This window comes from Cervus canadensis, chromosome 29 (assembly GCF_019320065.1).
Source record: "Cervus canadensis isolate Bull #8, Minnesota chromosome 29, ASM1932006v1, whole genome shotgun sequence".
Classification (NCBI taxonomy): domain Eukaryota; kingdom Metazoa; phylum Chordata; class Mammalia; order Artiodactyla; family Cervidae; genus Cervus; species Cervus canadensis.
This window is the reverse complement of record NC_057414.1, coordinates 34387955-34403859: the sequence shown is the minus strand read 5'-3', so window position 1 is coordinate 34403859 and position 15905 is coordinate 34387955. Positions and strand designations below refer to the sequence as shown.

General features: G+C 45.7%; 1 long non-coding RNA gene across 1 annotated transcript in view; it reads right to left on the bottom strand.

The window, feature by feature from the left end:
• The window catches only part of LOC122431254, a 200143-nt gene extending 184466 nt beyond the window's left edge, over positions 1 to 15677 (bottom strand). Inside the window, exon 1 of the long non-coding RNA XR_006266470.1 lies at positions 15586 to 15677. This is a non-coding gene — a long non-coding RNA (uncharacterized LOC122431254). The remainder of the gene's footprint in view (positions 1 to 15585) is intronic.
• Between the last annotated feature and the right edge of the window lie 228 nt (positions 15678 to 15905).

The following is a 15905-nucleotide window of genomic DNA, read 5'->3' as shown; positions in this document are numbered from 1 at the left end:
CAGGAACAGAGCCACAAGCGCCAGTCCAGGATCCAACTCCTTGTGCCAAACCCTCTCAGGCAGAAGCAACTGGTTTAAAGAGAAACCAGCTGCCATTCCAGGCCGAGGTGACAGGTCAGCAGGGGGAGTGGCAGGGGCATGGCTTTGGAGCCTGCACAGCGTTTGAAATCGATGCTCCTGTTGACAATCACTGCAAACCACATTCCTCACCTTCTCTGAGACCGTCTCTTCCCTTGCGAAGCAGGGACGACAGTGGTGGTCAGGACTAAGTGAAATAACACATGCAGAGGTCCCGGCAGAGGCCCGGCCCCTCCCTTCCTCCATTCCCCTCGGGGGAAGTCCTCTCACTCCATCTCCACAGCTTCCAGGAAGGGGACGCCAGAGCTGCCAATGAACCAGGGTAAACTCTGCCAGGGGCAGAGGACAGCTTCTTCAAGTCCCTTCTTGAATTAGATCATAAGTCTGTGTTAGGTTGAAACTGTATTTGTGAGCTGTCAGAAGGGGCTTTTTACCCAGTGTTCAGCACTCAGCATGAACAATAATGAACAGCTGTATGACTTGGCCTTCCCAGGTGGCTCAGTGGTAAAGAATTTGCCTGCAAAGCAGAAGACACGGATTCAATCCCTGGGTTGGGAAGATCCCCTGGAGAAATGAATACCCCCTCCAGTATTCTTGCCAGGAGCAACCCCATGAACAGAGAGGCCTGATCAGCTACAGTCCATGGGGTCGCAAAGGGTCGGACATGACTGAGCAATCATGCATATGACTTATGAAACACTGGGCATGAAGAAATTCATCAGGAATTCTCCAGAATCCCCCAGTTATCTCAAATTAATCAGTAATTCTCAGTAATCACTAATTCTCTGGCAAACTACACTCACACAGGCCCAATCCAGCCAAGTGCCTGTTTGTGTAAATAAAGTTTTATTGGAACACAGCCATGCTCATTCATCCACATATTATCTATGGTTGCTTTCACGCTACAAAGCAGAGTTGGACTACAAAGGCTAAAACTTTCATTATCTGGCCCTTTACAGAGTTTACCAACCCCTGCTCCAAGAGAAAGCATGCTGAAAGCCAGCAGTTGCGGTTTGAGCTCTCCAAGATGTGGACTCTGAGAAGAGTGTAGAGTTCAGGATGTTAAACAGGGAACGTGTCTGGGACTCTGGCCTCTGGAAGGAGAGGAGGGAAGCAGAATAGGGCACAGCGAGGGGTCAGGTAGCAATGCAAGTCTCGCAGCCTCGGCCAGCTCTCCAGGGAATCCCGGAGCAAACAGCCCCTCAGAGGGGTCCTGAACTAGCCAAAATAGCTCTGCTTTTACACTCTGCCTTGATCCGTCATTGGAATCGGGCCACCCCAGAGGGGCGTGACGCTAGGCAAGGCAGTTCCCTAAGGGGCTGAGTGCTGCAGGCTGTCTGCTGACAACACGCCCGTGCCCAGGTGACAAGTCCTCCCTCCATGGGGACCTGGCACTGCATTCCGTGCCCGCCACACTCTACACTTTCCCTCACCACCTTCCTGCCACGCAGCACCACTGAGTCATTTGAACCCCCAAAGGTTGCGGTGCATTCTCAGTGACACCAAAGTCCAAGTGGACTCTCCGCTTTCAGAATGACAACGGCCTTCCCTGGTGCTCCAGTGCTTAAGACTTCACCTTCCAGTGCAGGGGATGTGGGTTCCATCCTGGTCAGGGAATAAGGTCCCACATGCCTCATGGCCATAAAACCAAAACATAAAGCAGGAGCAATATTGCAACATTCAATAAAGGCTTTAAAAATGGCCCACATAAAAAAATCTTTTAAAAAAGATAACAACTAAGATATCATCTTCAATGTATTTTCAGTAACATTCTTGAAAAAAATGTATGTCCAAAAGCTTTCTTGGAAATCATATATGAACATAGGAATGCCATTCTCCGGAAACGTGGACTTTCTATTTCTATCAGAATAACGTCAAGACTTTTCGATAAAATGATTGGTGAGACCTAAGATACGTAATCTATATATATGATATAAAATATTTTATATAAAAGGTATAAATGACAGGTGAAATGCAAAAGCTTGCTACTCTTAGTGCAGTAGAAACAGATTTTGAGTCTAAAGACCGGGGTTCAATTCCCCACACACTTCTCATGTGGGCAATCCCTTGACCCCACAGGGTTTACTTGTCTGTAAATGGCAGCCCACTCCAGTGTTCTTGCCTGTAGAATCCCAGGGATGGAGGAGCCTGGTGGGCTGCCGTCTATGGGGTCGCACAGAGTCGGACACGACTAAAGCGACTTAGCAGCAGCAGCAGCAGCAAGATGAGACCACAGTATTGTACCCATGTTTACCCACAGGGTGGTCACAGAACCAGATGAAATGATGTGCGTGAAATGGTGACAAAATCTGTAATGTGCTCAAAAAACATCTCATTGTCTATGTTCGTGTTCTGACACCTCATTAATCTCCATCTTGAAGTTCTTAAAGTTACATATTCAACTACCTAGTAGTTTTAATTCTTTTTTCTGGTCTTACCAAGTATTATATATCACAAACATTGTGTCACATGCAAAAAAGAAAACAAGTATTTTTAAATATTTGTATTTGTTCTTTACCTACATACACGCACACACACACATATATATACACAAACACCAGCCCCCTACACTATCTCCATCCTGAGACAAATATCTCAGTGAATAGACAGGTGTGAATATTCACAATTCTTGGCAAAGGATGTTGGAGACAACGTCAGAGGACATTCAAAGTCCCATCCCCTCCATGGTTGCACAACCCTTATGAATATTCTAAAAATCAATAAATCATACAGTTTAGGTGAATTGTATGGTATGAAATTATATCTCAATAAAGACAATTTTTTTGAACTCCCACCTCCTCCCAGTTCTGCTACCAAGAGGTCTCACCACTCTCCGGGAGCCTACTGATTGGGCTAGAACTCTGCGACTCTGTCCCACCACCGTTCCCTGCTGTAAGTAACCCCAGATTCTCCAGCCTGGGCAGCTGGTAGAAAGATGATCCCACAAGTGACACCAGTTCCGCAATCTGCTTAATAAGACCTGTAACTTCCACTGGACAAAAGGTGCTCCCTCCATTGAGACTCACCCCCAACTCAGACAGGGCTCTGTGCTCTATGTGATCCAGGGAGGCCTGGTCAAATCTACAACCCGGGTCACCAAAGGGACCTGGCCCTGGCTGACATCTGTAGGAGCCCACGTGGGAGCTGGGACTTCTCCTGGGAGAGCCTGGGGTGCCCCACATCCCATCTTCCCATGGAGGTCTTTCTGCAACCCTCAGCGCTTCTGAAACAGTGCCGAGTGGGGGTGGGGGGTGCGCCATTCTAGCGTAGTCAAGCAGACGGCCCTCTCCTCTTCCACACCAAGTGGACTTGACTTCTGCCCCTTCAGGGGTGGGAGCAACAAGTTTTTGCCCAAAAAAAAAAGAAGAAATCAAGACAGAAAATTTACTTCTTCCATCAGCCGCAGGTTCCTGGCTTGACTTATGTTACTTACATAAGAGTGATATCATGTGTTAGAATAGCACAGAGGGTGTCAGGAAAGGCCAAGGATGCCAGCCTGGACTGTGGCCCCCTCGAGTTCAGACATGGACAGAGGAGTGAAGGAGGGGTGTGTGGGAGTCAGGAATGTTTCTGATTCCAGCCTCCGACCCTGCCCTGTCCCACAGCCAGGAAACTCGGCCCGAAGACACTGCAAGAGGGGCTTTGAGACAAAGAAGGAAGGCAGGCATGCTTCCTGGGGCCTTTGGGATCCTCAAACCCTTTGAAAGTCCATCTGACAAATTCATCTTTGAGGGGGAAAACAAGTTCACAGGACAGAGAGTTCAACGCCGGGCTGAATACCCAGTGCCCATCCCACCATCCACAGCCCCCACAAGATGATGGGGCTTGTGGCTTTTCGCCTCTCCAGCTTTCTAAACCTTGCCACTTTTACCCTCAGGGAACTGCTTTTTCCATAATTGTTAGTTTATTCTGGCTTTTTCTTGACGAAAGCTGCTCTCCCTCCGTTTCTGGATGACATCTCATGACCTGAATCAGTAGAAAACATTAGCTTTGCCCTCTGACTCTGAAAACCTGGCCACAAAGTCAAATTCTCTGCAGATCCCTCCAGCATGAGACGCCTTGTACTCCTCTCCCTGCCACACACCACAGCCCCACACAGGCGCTCCCGAGGGAAGGCTGGGCCTTGCAAGTATTTCACAGGGAGCCTCTGCAGGCCTCTTTCCTGCTCTAAATCTCTCCAGTTTCTGATGCCCCCCACCCCTTTGCTCTCTTCCTTACATTTTTATCACATCGTATCCAACCACTGTCTCTTCTATTAGGTACTGAGACAGCTAACAGCTAATAAATATTGATAAATGGGGTGACTGTGATTGACGCCTTCTCATCTTTTCCTTTTGGGTTCTTTGTTCTTTTTGCATTGTCCTCATTGCCGACTCCACATTCTATGGATTTCCAGTCGAGATCTCTACCTGCTCCCTGAGACTTTGTAACTTACCTCTTACCTGTCCCATGTTAACCCCCTTTCTATCGGAAAGGTCTCATACAGGATGAACCTCATTGCTCCCACACTGATGTGAGCTCCTGTTTCCTTTTCTGTTCAAGAGTAAATATGTATTGATTACTGATTGTGTTCCAGCAGGTGTACTAACAAAACAGATATTAAAAAATCCTCAGTCCAAAAAAATAAAAAACCCTCAGTCCAATAAAGGTGACATTCCAGTGGTGGAAAACCAACAATAAGCAAAGAGATAAACCAGTAAATAATACGTATAGTAGAAAATCAAGCAGAGTCTCAGAACAGAGTGGTGGGGAGTTGGTTGGCTAAGCCTTTCCCAAGCCTTAATGAAAATAGTCACTTGTGGGACTTCCCTGGTGGTTCAGTGGTTAAGAATCTGCCTTCCAATGCAGGGGACATAGGTTTGATCCCTGGTCAGGGAACTAAGATCCCATGTGCTCTGGAGCAACTAAGCTCATGTGCTGCAACAAAAGATCCCACAGATCACAACCAAGACCCAACCCAGCCAAATAAAAAGATATATGTCTTTTTTTTTTTTAAGAAAAGAAAGTAATAGTCACTTTGTCTTCATGTTTGTCAAAGCCTCTTGCTCTTTGATGATGAACAAGGATGCATTGAGAGAGCAGATCTATAACCAACACTCCAAAGGGGAGAGAAATGGTGTCTACCTCACTAGCATCAAACCAGACAAGGGATCCTTGTGAAGACCTTGATGCAGCACCTGGAACACAAAGGTACTAAACAAAGAGCAGCCCCCCCCCCCAAAAAAAAGGGAAGGAGGAGGTGCAGCCATGGACAAAAGCCATCTCATTTGCTCTAGTTTTAGTTTACTCTGCATATTATCTATGCTTTAATCAGGCAGCCCACTGCTTTAACAATCAACTGACCCTCAGACTGACAGGCTGCTCTTGGCTGAAAGTGATATGATAGATACACGGGACAGTTCAGAGAGGAATACAGGCTGAACTTGACAATAGTCAGTAGGGCTCACTTTCCTCCCCAGGGCACCTCCTCACTCACTGGTCATCTGTTGTTGTAGTTTAGTCGATTAGTTGTGTCCAACTCTTTGCGACCCCATGGACTGCAGCTTGCCAGGCTCCTCTGTCTTTCCCAGGCAAGAATACTGGAGTGGGTTGCCATTTCCTTCTCCAGGGGATCTTCCCAACCCAGGGATTGAACCTGCATCTCCTGCATTGCAGGCAGATTTTTTACTGTCTGAGTCACCAGGGAAACCCATGCTTCAGACTGAGATGTTGAGATATCAAATATTCTGTTTGGGCATATAAGTTGAGTATAAATCTAAGAATTATTGGGCTTCCCAGGTGGCACTGGTGGTAAAGGACTGCCTGCCAACGCAAGGACATAAGAGACTCAGGTTCGATCCCTGGATCAGGAAGACGCCCTGAAGAGGAAGGGCATGACAACCCACTCCAGTATTCTTGCCTGGAGAATCCCACGGACAGAGGAGCCTGGCAGGCTACAGTACATAAGGTCTCACAGAGTCGTACATGACTGAGAATTATCAATTGGTAGCATTAGATATTTTTTCCTAAAACTGGATTTAAGCTGTCTTATAAAGAAACGTTTAATTTGCCCATGGGAAAAAGCAGAAAGACAATAGTCTGGAGAAGCAACTAGAGGGCAAGGAGTGACCAGGAGAAGCAGAGCCCTGCCTCAGAGCCAGAGACCATCTGACTGCCTGCCTGCCTGGAACGGGCGGGTTTAGGGGATCATTTCCTGAAGGGTTCCCAAGAATTACTTGAGGAAGAAAACCTAAGGAAATACTGACCTCTTTGATGGCAATGGAATGGAATGGAGACTGAGATGGTTGTTATTTGGGCACTGATAAATTTTTTTTAGATGGGTAGGATGGTGGGAGGATGGAAAGGAGGTCCAAGAGGGAGGGGATATACATATACATGTGGCTGACTCACTTTGCCATACAGCAGAAACTAACACAACATTGTAAAGCAATTATATCCCAGTTTTTTAAAAGATGGGGAAAATTCTTTTTCATAGCTTCCCTGAGGGACAGTGCCCACAGCTCCCTCCCCAGCATCTCCCCGCATTCCCAGATGCAGGCATTGGTAAATTCTGAAGGCTGGAGAAGATGGGAACACCTCAAGTACCAATGGTTCCCAATACTCCTGCATGTCTCTCTCCAGCATCTTTCCTTTCCCTTTCTCGTGAGGACAGGAGAAATCAAAGATCTACTAATTTAGAGTCTGTACCACCTTGGAAGGAAAGTTATGACCAACCTAGATAGCATATTAAAAAGCAGAGACATTACTTTGCCAACAAAGGTCCGTCTAGTCAAGGCTATGGTTTTTCCAGTGGTCATGTATGGATGTGAGAGTTGGACTGTGAAGAAAGCTGAGTGCCAAAAAATTGATGCTTTTGGACTGTGGTGTTGGAGAAGACTCTTGAGAGTCCCTTGGATTGCAAGGAGATCCAACCAGTCCATCTTAAAGGAGATCAGTCCTGGGTGTTCATTGGATGGACTGATGCTGAAGCTGAAACTCCAATACTTTGGCCACCTCGTGCGAAAATTTGATTCATTGGAAAAGACCCTGATGCTGGGAGGGATTGGGGGCAGGAGGAGAAGGGGACAACAGAGGATGAGATGGCTGGATGGCATCACTGACTCGATGGGCATGAGTTTGAGTAAACTCCAGGAGTTGGTGATGGACAGGGAGGCCTGGCGTGCTGCGATTCATGGGGTCTCAAAGAGTCGGACACTACTGAGCGACTGAACTGAACTGAACTGAACCAAGTGTAAACTTGGAAAACTCAGCAGTGGCCACAGGACTGGAAAAGGTCAGTTTTCATTCAAATACCAAAGAAAGGCAATGCCAAAGGATGATCAAACTACCGCACAATTGCACTCATCTCACATGCTACCAAAGTAATGCTCAAGATTCTCCAAGCCAGGCTTCAACAGTACGTGAACCATGAACTTCCAGATGTACAAGCTAGATTTAGAAAATGCAGAGGAATCAGAGATGAAATTGCCAACATCCATGGGATCATTGAAAAAGTAGGAGAGTTCCAGAAAAACATCTATTTCTGCTTTATTGACTATGCCAAAGCCTTTGACTGTGTGGATCACAATAAATTGGAAAATTCTGAAAGACATGGGAATACCAGACCACCTGACCTGCCTCTTGAGAAACCTGTATGCAGGTCAGGAAGCAGCAGTTAGAACTGGACGTGGAACAACAGACTAGTTCCAAATAGGAAAAGGAGTTCGTCAAGGCTGCATATGGTCACCCTGCTTATTTAACTTATATGCAGAGTACATCATGAGAAACGCTGGGCTGGATGAAGCACAAGCTAGAATCAAGATTGCCGGGAGAAATATCAGTAACCTCAGATATGCAAATGACACCACCCTTATGGCAGAAAGTGAGGAGGAACTAAAGAGCCTCTTGATGACAGTGAAAGAAGAGAGTGAAAAAGTTGGCTTAAGCTCACCATTCAGAAAACTAAGATCATGGCATCTGGTCCCATCACTTCATGGCAAATAGATGGGGAAACACTGGAAACAGTGAGAGGCTTAATTTTGGGGGGCTCCAAAATCACTGCAGATGGTGATGGCAGCCATGAAATTAAAAGATGCTTACTCCTTGGAAGGAAACTTACGACCAATCTAGACAGCATATTAAAAGCAGAGACATTACTTTGCCAACAAAGGTCCGTCTAGTCAAGGCTATGGTTTTTCTAGTAGTCATGTATGGATGTGAGAGTTGGACTATAAAGAAAGCTGAGCACCAAAGAATTTTGAACTGTGGTGTTGGAGAAGACTCTTGAGAGTCCCTTGGACTGCAAGGAGATCCAACCAGTTCATCCTAAAGGAAATCAGTCCTGAATTTTCATTGGAAGGACTGATGTTGAAGCTGAAACTCCAATACTTTGGCCACCTAATGTGAAGAACTAACTATTTTGAAAAAACCCTGATGCTGGGAAAGATTGAAGGCAGGAGGAGAAGGGGATGACAGAGGATGAGATGGTTGGATGGCATCACCGACTCAGTGGACAAGAACATGAGTTTGAATAGGCTCCAGGAGTTGGTGATGGACAGGGAAGCCTGGCGTGCTGCAGCCCATGGGGTTGCAAAGAGTCGGACACAACTGAGTGACTGAACTGAACTGTACTGAACCACCAAGTCTTATGCTCTGTAGGTGTTTGTTAAATATTTATTGGGTGAATGGAAGAAAGAGACCAACCTCTATCACCAAATACAAAATTACGCAGCTACAGAATAAGAAGGCATGAAAAGGAGAGAGAGGAATTTCATTCAAAGAGCTATTCAGTTTTTATTCTAGCATTTCTCAGGGGCCCTGATAACCATTCATTTCCTGGTATGTAAACAGAAGTGGGAGCGTAGGGGATGATGGAAGAAAACAGGTCTCAAATATGCGTGACAATACTGGTCAAAAGAAGTAAAAGGGACTTTGTCATTCATTTTTTTTTTTAATTATAGGAATCTTCAGTTTTTATCATGCTAATATATACCATGGGAAGGCATACTATAGACTACACAGAGTGGTGTTTTCATTTGTATTTAATTATGAGCTACTTTTGGAGAAGAATCTTAATCTTACAAGATCATGCTTCTTGGCTGGATGGTTCCCTGGAACACACTTTGGGAAACACTGGCTTCGTATCATCTGGATTTCTTTTTGGCTCTGAATCCTGTGGCTTTTCCTGGCCATCACATAGCCCTCAGACAAAGAGAACTCTGTATGCTGTACTTGTTCTCCTTATAAAGCATCTTATGTACGTGGAAATCACTGAGTGTTCCCAAACATCCTCTGGACTTCTGCATCCCAACTTCAGTTCAGGCCTGGACCCCAAGCCAACCCACCATAGTCTTCTCAGAGACCATAGTTCTTTTCCAAGCGTCTTACAGAGTCCCTCAACTTTACAACCTATAAAACAGGTTTATATGTGCCCATTTATGCATCAAAAAATCACGCACTGAGCACTTCTTGTGTGCAAGGCACTGCGCAGGGGCAGGAGGTGTGGTGGGGGCAGACACGGATCTTGCCTAAGGAGTATATAGTTTGCAAAGAAGTGTTACTTCAAATGAATAAGCTTGGGAATGAAATAAACGTGATTCTGTGGTCTTGGATAAGTTACTCAACCTTTCTATCAGTACCACAACTGTAAATTGGAGGTAATTGGGTCTTCCCTGGTGGTCCAGTGGTTAAGGATCTGCCTTCCAAAGCACAGGCTGCTGCTGCTGCTGCTAAGTCACTCAGTCATGTCTGACTCTTTGCAACCCCATAGACTGTAGCCCACCAAGCTCCTCTGTCCATGGGCTTCTCCAGGCAAGAATACTGGAGTGGGTTGCCATGTCCTCCTCCAGGAGCTCTTCCCCACCCAGGGATCGAACCTGCGTCTCTTAAGTCTCCTGCATTGGCAGGCATTTCTTTACCACTAGTGCCACCAGGGAAGCAGGGAATGCAGTTTCAATTCCTGGTCAGTGAAGTAAGATCCCACATGCCATGTAGGGCAACCAGAAAAGCAAATAAAAACAAATAAAATGGAGATACTTGTATCTCTCTCCATCTTTGTGTGTTGATCGAATATAATAAAGTATGCAAAAGTATCCAGGATAGAGAAACCATGGCACTAGAACCTCAATAGCATTAATAGTATGAGAACCTTTAGAATCTACACAGCAGGCTCTCCCAGAAGCAGGTTCATCCTCAACTGCCTCACAGAAACCTCTAGAAGCCTCTCGATCATTGACCCATGGGCTGGGGAAATGGCGCTCACTGCCTGGCCCTCTGTGCACCCTCCTCTCTCTGCACAACTTGTTAGCTAGGGCAGTCGTGACCCAAGGAGGAATCCCCAGAGCCAAGTCTGGCTGGCTGGTCTCTCCAATCCTCCAGCCTGGCCCAGCCTTTGTGGTCTGGCCTGGTTCTCACAGTTACTTTCAAACAATTTTCACAGTATTAGTAGGGTATTTTTTGTCATTATCTACTTTTGACAAATGAGTAAACCCAGGATCTGAGAAAATAACCCTCTTGGCCCAGATCGCTCTGTTAATACGTGGCAAAGCTCAGATGAGGATTTCACGGGGGCAGTGGTCCATAGCTAACAAGACAGAGGTGGAGAGTGAGGAGGCTGCCCCTCACAGACAAGGGGCAGGTAGGACCAAAGCTAAGATAGGAGAAGAAAGGACAGGTTCAAGAGGCAAAGAAAAGGTAAAGTGGCCATTTTGGGAAATGGAAGGGCCTGGGAATCCTACATACCTGTCAGTTTCCAGCCTTTTCCCAACTCCCTGCTCCAACACCCCCAAAAGAAAAGCACATCGTGTCTAACAGAAGCCCACAAACATGCACACAGACCTCTAGCTCTGACACCATCTCCATTGCCAGACTGGAGGAGGGCACGGCAATTCACTCCAGTATTCTTGCCTGGAGAATCCCAAGGACAGAGGAGCCTGGAGGGCTACAGTCCATGGGGTTGCAAAGAGTTGGACAGGACTTACCAGTGAAACAACACCAACAACCATTGCCAAACAGTAGCTTCTATTATATTGATCTGTACACAGTCCCTGCCTTCAAAGAGTTAAAGATCTGAAAGGCAGATAAGAGAGACCACAAAAAGAACATCACACCAAAAGTTGTGTCATCCTTAGGTAACTAGATTCCAGGGTAAGTTCTGCCATTGAGTAGTTAATGTGATCTTCGGCAGGTCACAGAACTTGGTTGGGTCACATTTCCTTCACCCATCACTCATTCATACACATGATCAATAAACATTTTTTCAGTTGCTTATGAGGTGCCAAGCACTGTGGTAGGCACTAGGAAGACAATATCCCGAAACCCACGTTGGGGAAATGCAAATATCCGTGCATGTATGCTCAGTCCAGTCCAACTGTTTGTAACCCCATGAACTGCAGCCCACCAGACTCTTCTGTCCATAGCATTTTCCAGAACACTGGAGTGCGTTTCCATTTCCTTCTCCAGGGGATCTTCCCAACCCAGGGATCTCCTGCATCAGCTAACGGATTCTTTATCACTGAGCCACCAGGGAAGCCCAGGCAAACATTCAGACAATCTCAATTCTACAACAGATTCTTCTTCCTCTGACTCATGACAAGTCAGTCACCAAGACTGTCTATTTCACCTCCAAAGCATAACCTGAATCACGGGCCTCAGCCCCTGTCCACTACCATACTGATCAAAGCCACAGCTCATACACAAGTGGGCCTCTCCTGGGGTGAACCCAGTTTGACGGACTCCACCACCCAAGCAGAAGCCTGGCGAGTCAGGGGAAGGCTGAACCATTGCTGGATGTTCTTCCTCGGACCCCTGCCCTCTGGAGGACGGAGACCAAGTATTTCGGGCAACGGGCATCTTGTATGCAGAACCAAGGAGGCCTTGAGCCTTAAGAAGGACATGCTGAGAGATGCCTGAACATGATCTCTGCATTCCAAAGAAACCACAGATTATTAAAAATCACATTATGCTCATAATTGTTTCAAAGGGAGGGGAAGTTAGAAGCCAGAGTTTAAGTGTCACAATAACAAAGATGTTTCCTGCAGGAATTTTAATAATAAAAGTGTGTTTAATAGTTATAAGTGTTTAGCCGTAAAACCAGTACATCATTAAGTAAATCCAGCCTTTGAGGATTCTGGCTTTTCTGCTCAAGAGGAATAACTTTTCTTTCCCCCTTCTTCCTAGCGCTATCAGATCACAACTTTTTGTCATTCCTTTGTATGGAAAACAAAAGTCAAAAACTCTCAGAGGACACATTCCCTCCTGCCCTCCCCCACCCCCTCCCCCGCCCCCGCCCCCTCCCCCGCCCCATATGAATCCACTTAGGCAGCAGAAAAGGAAACTTGCCTCAGTTTCCTGGTCTGTAAAGTGAGGATAGAATAGCACCCACTTCCAAGAGTTATTAGAGGACTGCATCAGTTAATATTTGTAACATGCTTGGAGCAGCATCCAGCCCACAGCAAATGCTGCATTAGTGGTGTTAAATTACATTAATCACGAGATAGATAAATCACGTTCAATCGAATTCCTGTTATGAAAATACTAGGTGTGGGAGAACCACATTAAAGCAGAGAAAGGGAAAGGTAGGAGGTTAGTCTGTCACAGCCGAGCACGCAAGTTGCAGAAAGAGAGGAAGTCAGAGAGACACCCCCCAAAGATGGTACAGGAGGTCAAATATGCATGCTGCTGAATAGAAATGTTATGTGCATTTAACCTGTGTGCACCTATATCTACAAACACGAGAGTGGAACTCCTTACTGCCCCACTTAAAAACCAGGGTCTGAATCTGAGGCAAAAAAAAAAAAAAAAGAGAGACTCATTCATTTGCCCTACTTCTCTGTAATAACACACAAGAGGTTATAAACCTCAAATTGGGTCCAGTCCCAGAATTCAGTCAGTAAATTGAAAACAATAAGAACATAAAATGACTGAAATTCTCCATCTGCAGAAACAAACCACTCAGGAGATGCCTGTACATGTGCTGTTGATGGGAGCAGGGGCTTCTCCCCGTTTTCCATCAAGGACAGGATGCCTTACAAATTCAATTAAAGCTCCCAGAGACTCCCCCAAGCCCCATCAGAATGACCCCAGGAACACAGGCTGGAATGTGGCTCATGGTAACCTACTCAGCTGAATTGCAATGAATCTGAGGTAATGTTGTGCTGTCATTACAGAGGGTGGGGGTCTGCAGGAGTCAGGAAATTTAGAGTGAGACTCTTGGGCTATCTCCACCCCCGCCCAGGGCTGTTGCTCCATCATCAGACTGCTGGGTTGGAGCCTTCCTCCCAGCATCCCTTTGGCCCTAGAGCTGCAATGGAAGTCTTACCTGTCCCTCTGTGTCCTCGGAGGACCGTCTTCCAATGATGAGTGCCCTCGCTCGGTTTTGACGGGAACCTCGCCCGCTGTACTTTAGCAAATTCAGTTGGTAAAGGAGCCAGTTCTGCAGAGAGACTGACTGGGTTTGTATCCTGGGTCTAGTTTTCACTGGCTCAAGACATTGAGCAAATGACATCTGAGTCCCTGTTCCTCACTGACAAGGATGAAAACAGTAATAACCTCACGAGGCTTCCCTTGTGGCTCAGTTGGTAAACAATCCGCCTGCAAAGGCAGGAGACTTGGGTTCTATCCTTGGGTTGGGAAGATCACCTGCAGAAGGAAATGGCTACCCACTCCAGTATTCCTGCCAGGGAAATCCTATGGACAGAGGAGCCTGGCAGGTTACAGAGACCATGGGGTCATAAGAGTTGGACACGACTTAGTCACTAAACCACCACAAGTTGTTGAGGGAGACTAAGCTAGAATAATCCAGAAAAAAACAGTGCTTTCTGTGTAATGCCCAATAAATACTTGTGGTTTTTACTGTTGGTTATCACTGGTCATTGTATTGTTACTGCTGGTCTGATTAAACCCTGACTCATCACCATCATCCTGTTTGAACACCTCTGGATAAACCACTGAAATCAATTTTTTTTTAATTTTATTGAAATGTAATTGATTTACAATCAACTGTACAGCAAAGTGATATATATACATATATATATATATTCTTTTTTAGATTCTTTTGCATTATAGGTTAATACAAGATATCGACTATAGTTCCCTATGCTATACAGTAGGTCCTTATTGATTATTTTATATATAGTGATATCTATGTATTAACCCCATACTGTTAATTTATTTCTCCTCCACCTTTCCCCTTTGGTAGCCATAGTTTTTCTTTGTGTATGAATCTATTTCTGTTTTGTAAATAAGCTCATTTGTATCAATTTTTTTTTTAGATTCCACACGTAGGATACCATATGATATTTGTCTGACTTACTTCACTTAGTATGACAATCTCTCGGCCCATCCACATTGCTGCAAATGGCATGATTTCATTCTCTTTATGACTAAGTAATATTCCATTGTATATATGTACCACATCTTCTTCATTCATTCCTCTGGACATTTAGGTTTCTTCCCTGCCTTGACTATTGTAAATAGTGCTACAACGAACACTGGGGTGCATGTATCTTTTTGAATTAGAGTTTTCATGTCTTCTGGACAAATGTCCAGAACTGAGATTGCTGGATCATATGGGAGGTAACTCTACCTTTAGTTTTTAAGGAACCTCCATAGTATTCTCCTGTGGCTGCACCACCTTAACATTCTCATCAACAGTATAGGAGGGTTCTTCTTACTTCACGCCCTCTCCAGCATTTGTTATTTGTAGACTTTCTGATGATGGCCATTCCAACTGGTATGTGAAGTCAGATTCCAGATCTGAAAGGTCACCTGTGGGATGCATCTGGAGTGACCCCAGTAAAGTTCTGCTGTCCCCACTTAGGAGGATACTTGTTTATAACTGTTAATGACACCATTAACGTTTAGAATGATCCTGTATGGCCAGAAAGAAATGATAATTTTTTTTGACTTTTTGTTTTTTACTGGAGTATAGCCAATTAACAAAGTTGTGATAGTTCAAGAACAGCAAAGGGGCTCAGCCATACATACACATGTATACATTCTCCCCCAAACTTTCCTCCCACCCAGGCTGCCACATAACGTTGAGCAGAGTTCCCTGTGCTCTACAACAGGTCCTTGTTGGTTATTCATTTTAAATATAGTAGTATGTCCATGTGATCCCAGGGATTCCCGAGTGGCTTAGATGGTGAAGAAAAGCCTGCAATGCAGGAGACGCAGGTTTGATCCCTGGGTCGGGAAGAGCCTCTGGAGAAAGATATGGCAACCCACTCCCGTGTTCGCGCCTGGGAAATCCCATGGACAGAGGATCCTGGTGAGCTACAGTCATGGGGCGCAGAGAGTCAGACACAGTGAGCAGCTGAGCATGCACACACGCACATATCCATCCCACACTCCCTAACTATCCCTTCCTCCCATCCTTTCCCCAGGCAACCATAAGTTCATTCTCTAAGTCTGTGAGTCTGTTTCTCATTTGTAAATAAGTTCATCTGTATCAAGAAATGATAGCGTTTTGAATAAATACATCTCTGTACAAAATGGAATGTTTGATGTTATAGAATTACCCACAATTACCTCTCAGGGGCCCAGTCACAGTCCACGTTCTATCATGAAACCACGTAGCAGGGGATGTTAGAGTCGATTACGGCTTGAGAGGCAAGCTCACCTTCTCACTGTCACAGCCGAGACAGAGAAAACAGCTTTCTGCTTTTTTTCTGATTCACGGTCCGATGCTTGTTACCCTGTGCCCCCCGAATTCACAAACCACTGACGACACAGCAGAACTGCAAAAGGAACCACTGAGCCATGGCCTGAAGTTCAGAAGCTCAAGCTTGAACCTACATCCACGGGAGTGACCTCAGGCCAGCTGTTAACCCCTGCCCAGGCCTCCGTCC